A 7,360-nucleotide genomic window follows, 5' to 3' on the forward strand; every position below is an offset into this window, starting at 1 on the left:
AAACATGAAAATGATTAATTCAAGATGTCTATTGTTTCACAGCCCTCCAGGAGCTTCTCTGAAGTAATCTGAAATTGGCCTCTCTACTTAGAGGGCAGGGAGAGGCCAAAGAAAGTGGTAGGCCACTCCAGGTTGGTAGGTGGTGGTTTTAATGAAAAAAGGAACCTACATATGAGGCTTGTCTTGGGTGATAGTAAGACAAATGGATCCCTGCACCCACCCTCCAAATCTTAAAAGTTTAATCTTGAATTCTTATAGAGAGTCCTTAACTGGGTTCAGTCTGGTACACCAGATGCAAGTGTTAACACCACATCACTACCTCAAGGCTATGTCCCTTGGAGTGGGAAAAGCAAGCGGAAACCACATCCCAAGAATAGGGGCGGGGGTGAAGAGCCTCTGGGTGTCCAGCTCCAGCTTATGGGTCAATCAGTGGTCACATCATTTTGATGACTTTCCCCAAAAGTCCAACATTAGAATAGCAGGAGTTCCAAAAAGAATAAATAAAATGGAGAAGGCTGCCCCATTGTACATTCCCACTACCAGTGTGAAAGAGTTCCAAATTCTCCACAATGTCACCTAAAGTTATCTTTAAAAGAAAAATTATCCTGACGGATGTGAGGTGCTGCTACCTCAATATGGTTTGGCTTTGTACTTCCTTGGTGATTATTAATGCTCTTCTAGTGAAGAATGAACTTCTTCATATACTTGTTGGCCATTTGTATGTCTTTCGAGAAATGTATATTCAAATCCTTTGCCCATTTTAAATCTGTTTTGTTGTTGTTGTTGTTTGTTTTTAGTATTGGGTTGAAGGAGTTCTTTTTGTATTTTTTTCTTTAAAAATAAGTTACTAGTTTTGGCACAAAATACTGGGAAAGCACGAGGGCAGCACCTGTGACCCCTTGGCTGTATTTCCCAGAATACACGTCAGGAAATGCTTTTGTATAACACCAGGCTTGGTCCCCAATACCCTCACGCCCTACCAGAGGAGTACAGAACCTGACCATGTGGGGAGTTTACACATGCCCCATTCACACTGCAGGGTTCCCCTCCAATCATGTACCAGATCTCTTTTGCAAATAGTGAAACTGCACTAGTTATTCCAACTGTACATTTCTTAAAACTCTCATGAATACTTAGGTCACAGGCAATGATGTCTCAAAACTCTTAGAACTCTTTAAGCTCCTTAGAAGACCTTTCTTAATAGCAGTTATTAAGGCCCTTTCTACGTTTCCAGCATTCTAAGCCCCAGGCTGCCTATGGCATCTGGACAGCAGCCCCTGGAAGTCCCCTATATCCTACAGCAAGATGGAGGAAGGCAGACCAGACCAAGCATGAGGAATAAACAGGACATTGTATTGGGCTCAGACCAGGAATCTGTGGGTCTTGAGGACCTCTGTGTATTCATCCATTTTCTTCTCCATGTTCTTTTAGACCTGCTTCTGTAGCCTTACAAGCTGTTTTTCCTTCTAGTAATGATCTTGGCCTTCTTTTTCCTCTTCTCCTCCTGAGTGTCTGTTACTGCTTGGTACTTCCAGCCAGCATGAGCCAGGTACCCCAGTTGAGTTAACTTTCGTGTAGTCTTCGGTTGCACAACCTTGAAGGCATCAGGAGCCACCATCTGCTTTTTCATGTTGTAGGGTGGTAGGATCCGATCAAACATCTGAGGCAGTCCAGGAAAGTCTGGCCTTGCTTGGTTTTATTGGGCAGCATGCCTTCCACTGTCCACCAAAAGATGTGGCTGGGCATCCTGGAAGTGATAGGGGCCATGGGATGGGCTGCTTGTGGAGGAAGGCCAGAAACAACTTGTGTCTGTAGAAATTGCCAGAAATGTTGATGCCCTCACAGCACACAACTATGACCTTCTGGCCTAGCGGCACCTGTTTGGCCACAACCGCCACCAGTGAGCCCAGGAGATGGCCTTGGCCATAGAGCACCAGGACTGCCCCTCTTCCATCTTCAGCCACTGCCTAAGAAAAGCTCTTGAATTTTGAATATTACTCCTTATTGGGTATATGGTTTGCAAATATTTTCTCCCATTTCTCCCAGGTTGTCTTTTCACTCTGGTGTTTCCTTTGCTGTACAGAAGCTTTTTCATTAGATGCTGTCCCCCATTTGTTTATTTTTGCTTTGTTGCCTGTGCTTTTGGTGATATGTCCATGAAATAATTGCCAAAACCAATGTCATAATGCTGCCTGTCTATGTTTTTTCCTAGGACTTTTATATTTCAGGTCTTACATTTAAATAATGAATCCATTTTTTTTTTTTTAATGAATCCATTTTGATTTGAGTTTTGTTTATGGTGTGAGATAAGGGTCCAATTTCATTCTTTTTTTATCCAATTTTTCCAACTCCATTTGTTGAATAGATTATCCTTTCCCCATTGTATATTTTTGGCACCCTTGACCATTGTGCATAGATTTATTTCTAAATTGTCAGTTCTGTTTCTTTGATCTATATGTCCATCTTTAGGCAATACCATACTGTTTTAGTTACCATAGCTTTGTAATATATATTTAATTAGGAAGTGTGATACTTACATCTTTTTTTTTTTTTTTTTCAAGATTGCTATAGCTATCTAAGTCTTCTGTGGTGAAAATGCCATTAGAATTTTGATGGGAATAACATCAAAACTGTGGATTGCTTTGGGGAGTATGGCCTTTTGACAATATTAAGCCTTTAATCTATGAACACAGAATGTCTTTCCATTTATTTGTGTCTTTAATTTCTTTCATCAAAGTAGTTTTCAGCATACAAGTCTTTCACTCTTTGCTTATGTTCATTCTTGAGTATTTATTCTTTTTGATCCTGTTATAGATAATATTCTTTCCTTTTTGAATAGTTCAGTGTGTATAGAAACACAAGTGAGTTTCATCTATCAATTTGTGTTCTGTAACTTACCAAATTTGTTTATTTGTTCTAACAGGTTATTATTATTTTTTTTTTGGTAGAGTTTTTAGAATTATGTATAAATAAGATCATGTCACCTATAAACATAATTTTACTTCTTCCTTTCCAGTTTGGTTGCCTTCTCTTTCTTTTTCTTGCTTCATTTATCCTAGTTTGGACGTACATTTGTGCTTTTGAAATATTAGCACATTTATGTGTTATGTAAAATTTCACTCTAGCAGATTTTTTTTTTAAAGTCTATATTAAATGACAATGTACTTTGAGTCAGGGGGAGAGAAAAATTGAAAACCTGGAACTTGTTTCAGTTTATTCAAAATAAAAATATACATAGAATTATGAAAATATATGTTTACCATTTCCATCATGTAAATTGATCCATTATGTGTTATATAAAAGTTTTGGTCAAATGAACATGGTTTGAAAGGAAGAGTATCTTCAGATGACTTTGTAAGATATTTTTTATTTTCCACATGTTTGTTCCAAATCATTTCATGTACCCTCCTGTGGTTCTTACATGAATAGAAATAGCATGGACAAAATTTGTTTTTAATTGTTAGAAAAAAATATATTGAAAATAGAGAGCTATTCCATGTTCATGGCTGGACTCTGAATCCTAGACGCTCTAGAAGTGAAAAATTCCAGTCATTATTAAGATTCTAGAAAAGTCATTTTCCTTTATCTGTCAGTGATGCTGGATGATCTTCACATTGTGATTAATTTGTTAATATAGATTGTATTAGCATCTCATCTTTTATTGGCTAAAGAATCTTAAGTAGTATTTTAAACTTAAGTGTGATCTTTGAAAACCCTTTGGATTTATTTGGATTCCACCCATCCTGTGAGATTAGGCTTCCATTGGGTTGATCTGTGGGAGCTGCAGTATCTCAGGTCTTACTCTGCCTTTCTGTTTTCCAATCTTGATATTTAGTGCATCCCAGACATCCTCTCCCTGCCCTTCCATTGGGATCTGCCCCTACACCTGATGTCATACAGTTCACCATGCAGACTCTGATTGCACCCTATTTATATTCCTGGGAAACCCCATACTCTACCTACTTGGACCTGTCCCTGCCCAGGACCCCTGGACATGTCTCATGATATTCAAAAGAAAGAAAATCCAACACTAAGTCAGATTGTTCATTATACTTATCTCAGTAATCACTTCACTATATATGTGTGTGTATACATATATTTATATCATATATAATACATATGTTTACTGTGTAATTTTTTTAAATTTATTTTTATATCATTATTTTAAAAATCCAGTGTTTATAATATGAAGGTCAGAGCTTTTCCCCAGAATAAGTTTATAAATTTTCAATTGTCTTGTCAGGCCAATAGCGATACTCCTTGACCAGTTTGATTTCTGAGAAGACTTCATTCAAGTCCTCAGTGGTGATCTGATCAAATGGAATTATGTTTTTCCTCCTCCCAGCTCTTTTTTATACTTTTCAATCCTGGTCTTTTAGGGAGACAAACTCAGCACAACTTTTCAAGTCTTCTTTTTCTTTAGCATCCACCTGGATGGTGTATTTATCCTCTCACACAGGAACCTCTAAGACATTAATCTAAAAGAAATACTTTTTTTTTTTAAGATTTTATTTATAAAAAAAAAAAAAGATTTTATTTATTCATGAGAGACAGAGAGAGAGAGAGGCAGAGACATGGGCAGAGGAAGAAGTAGGCTCCATGCAGGGAGACCAATGGGGGTGAGGGTGGGGATCTATCCCAGGACTCCAGAATCATACCCTGAGCCGAAGGCAGACGCTTAACTGCTGAGCCACCCAGGCGTCCCAGAGACATACTTTTTTTAAACGAGCAAAGATAGGACACTACTAGATTTTTCTTTGGCTTTTTTTCAAACTAAAGAAAAAGGAAGAAGGTATGCAGACTGTATTTTTACTAAAACTATAGAACCAATAATGATGTTTTTATCAAATTGAAAGAGATCATTCTTAACTCTTGAAAATGTTAGAAACAGCTTTTCCTTCTTCAATTTCCTCTTGGCAGCATATTTCAATGTTTGCTTTTTGTTTGGTGTTTTTGTTATTTTTCACAAATACATAACTAATGAATAGGCTTTCAATTAAGTTCTAGTGAGAGTTAGCCACCTACAACTCTTAGAAACTGCCAAAACAACAAAGAGAATTATTCAGGGTCTGTTTTATGAAAAAGACTGCTACTGTTATCATGAATATATAAGTGTTAACACAGAACTTAAGTTTGGCTTTATGATATAAAAAAAATTACTAGTTCATGTTTATGCTGGTGGGAAGTATGATATAACAATTAAGTCAAATATAATTATGAATATTACAATGGGATCTGGATAGTGAATTTTTTGTGATTTTAATCATAATAATCAGCTATATTTGTCCAGTGATTCTGTTTGGAAACCTAAAGTACTTTGCAAAAACGATTTCACTCATCTTTATAATATCCCTTTTGTAAGAGGATATTTGAGTGGCGATATGAGACAACTATGCAAGTTGCTTAGTAAATCAGAAGAATGAGGAGAGTTACATACATTCCAAGTGACCCATCATTACAGTACCGCTGTGTCCCTGGATATAACATTTGCATGGGAACAGTTTGCCACATGCTTTAGAATTCTTCAAAAGATTGTACCAAGTGTTAATATTGCCAAAGGCCCCAGGCATTGGCAAAAGCTCTCTCCATTTGTTATCCCATATGTGATATTGTTTGTGTCTCGGTATGTTTAAAACTGGAAAATTTTGTTTATGGGATTTTTAATGTGTGTGCATGATTTTAAGCAAGTATTTTGCAGTCTGGTACTTAGAACAGCCTGTAAATATCCAAATAGATATAAGAAGTTTGAAGTTTACAAAAAACATTCCGAATACTACAGCTACCTTTAAAAGGGAATCAGATTTACAACCTTTAGGATGAAGAACAGGACCCCTCCCCCTAATGGTTGTTAAAGGGCCTAGAAATGTTCACTTGTGACAAGAATAGAAACATAACAAATTTACATTAGATACAGACTCCTTAAGAAGTACTAAACAACAGCTTATTCATTCACCCATTTAATAAATTTTCACCTCCTGAAAGATACTGTGAAAATCAGTAATTCAATTTTCAGATCTTATGTGCTCTAAGAAATAGAGCTAGTGGAACATCATTGTTTTTCAATGATTAGATTAGAAAACATTAAGAATATTTGACAGGTTGAGGACTACTGATCAGATCTTCTGTAGGATATCATTCAGTTGGGATTTGTCTGATGTTTTTTTCATGAGTAGACTAGGGTTATAGGTTTTGGGGGAGACCACAGAGGAATAGTGCCATTTTCAACACATCATATCAAGAGTATATGCTATCAGCATGATTTATCACTGTTTATGTTAACTATCATCACCCAGCTTGAGGTAGTGTTTGTCAAGTTTACTACAGTTAAGCTAGTCTTTTTCTCTCCCTCCCTTTTCATAATCCTTTTTGGAAAAAACACTTTCTGGAGCAATAAAGAGTTCTATTCCTCCTACTTGAGGGTGGAATACCTATATAAGTTATTTGGAAATTCTTCTGTATTGGAGAATTACATATCCTCCCTTATTTACTCAGTCATTTATTTGTATCATTATGAACTCATGGCAAGGAAAATCTGAGAAGTTCTCAGCCAAGAGAACCCCAAGGAGACATGATAACGATGTAATGTGATATCCTGGATAGGATCCTGGAAAAGAAAAAGCATGCAAAACAAAAACAGGATATCTAAATAGAATACGGATTTTAGTTATTGAGAATGTATCAGTATTGGTTCATTAATTATAACAAATCATGTTAATACAAGATGTTCATATTAGGGACAACTGGATAAATCTGTTATCTTTGACATAATTCTTAAATCAAAAACTGTTCTAAAATTTAAAATCTTATTAAAAAAAAACCTTCTTCACAAAAATATTATAAATTCATTCAAGAATTGTCAAGGTGGGGAAGCCTGGGTGGCTCAGTGGTTTAGTGCCGCCTTCCACCCAGGGCCTGATCCTGGAGACCTGGGATCGAGTCCTGCATCGGGCTCCCTGCTTGGAGTCTGCTTCTCCCTCTGCCTGTGTCTCTGCCTCTCTCTCTCTCTCTCTGTCTCTCATGAATAAATAAATAAAATCTTAAAAAAAAAAAAAAAGAATTGTCAAGGTTCAGGAATCAAAGTCATACAGTTTTAGTGGAAATGTGAATTGCCACAATCTGTAAGTAACTATCAAAATGTCAATGTGCACATATATTTTGCTACCTCAGACTCCTTTCTAAAAATCTATTCAGTAGCAACAAAAGCAATATGCAAGTGTGCCATTGCCGCATTTTTTATAGTAGCCATAACAAAATATATAAAAAAAATAATTTAAAACAGCCTGCCTAATTATTCAACAAGGAGTAATGGTTGAAGGAACTGTGATACTTGTTCAGAGTACAGCATAATTAAATAATATAT

The 7,360-nt window shown here is 36.4% G+C and overlaps 1 pseudogene; it reads right to left on the reverse strand.

The window, feature by feature from the left end:
* Window positions 1–1,361: 1,361 nt before the first annotated feature.
* Window positions 1,362–3,996, reverse strand: LOC112642716 (60S ribosomal protein L13a-like; annotated as a pseudogene).
* Between the last annotated feature and the right edge of the window lie 3,364 nt (window positions 3,997–7,360).

The sequence above is a fragment of the Canis lupus genome, chromosome 19 (genome assembly GCF_003254725.2).
Source record: "Canis lupus dingo isolate Sandy chromosome 19, ASM325472v2, whole genome shotgun sequence".
In the NCBI taxonomy this organism is placed as follows: Eukaryota; Metazoa; Chordata; class Mammalia; order Carnivora; family Canidae; genus Canis; species Canis lupus.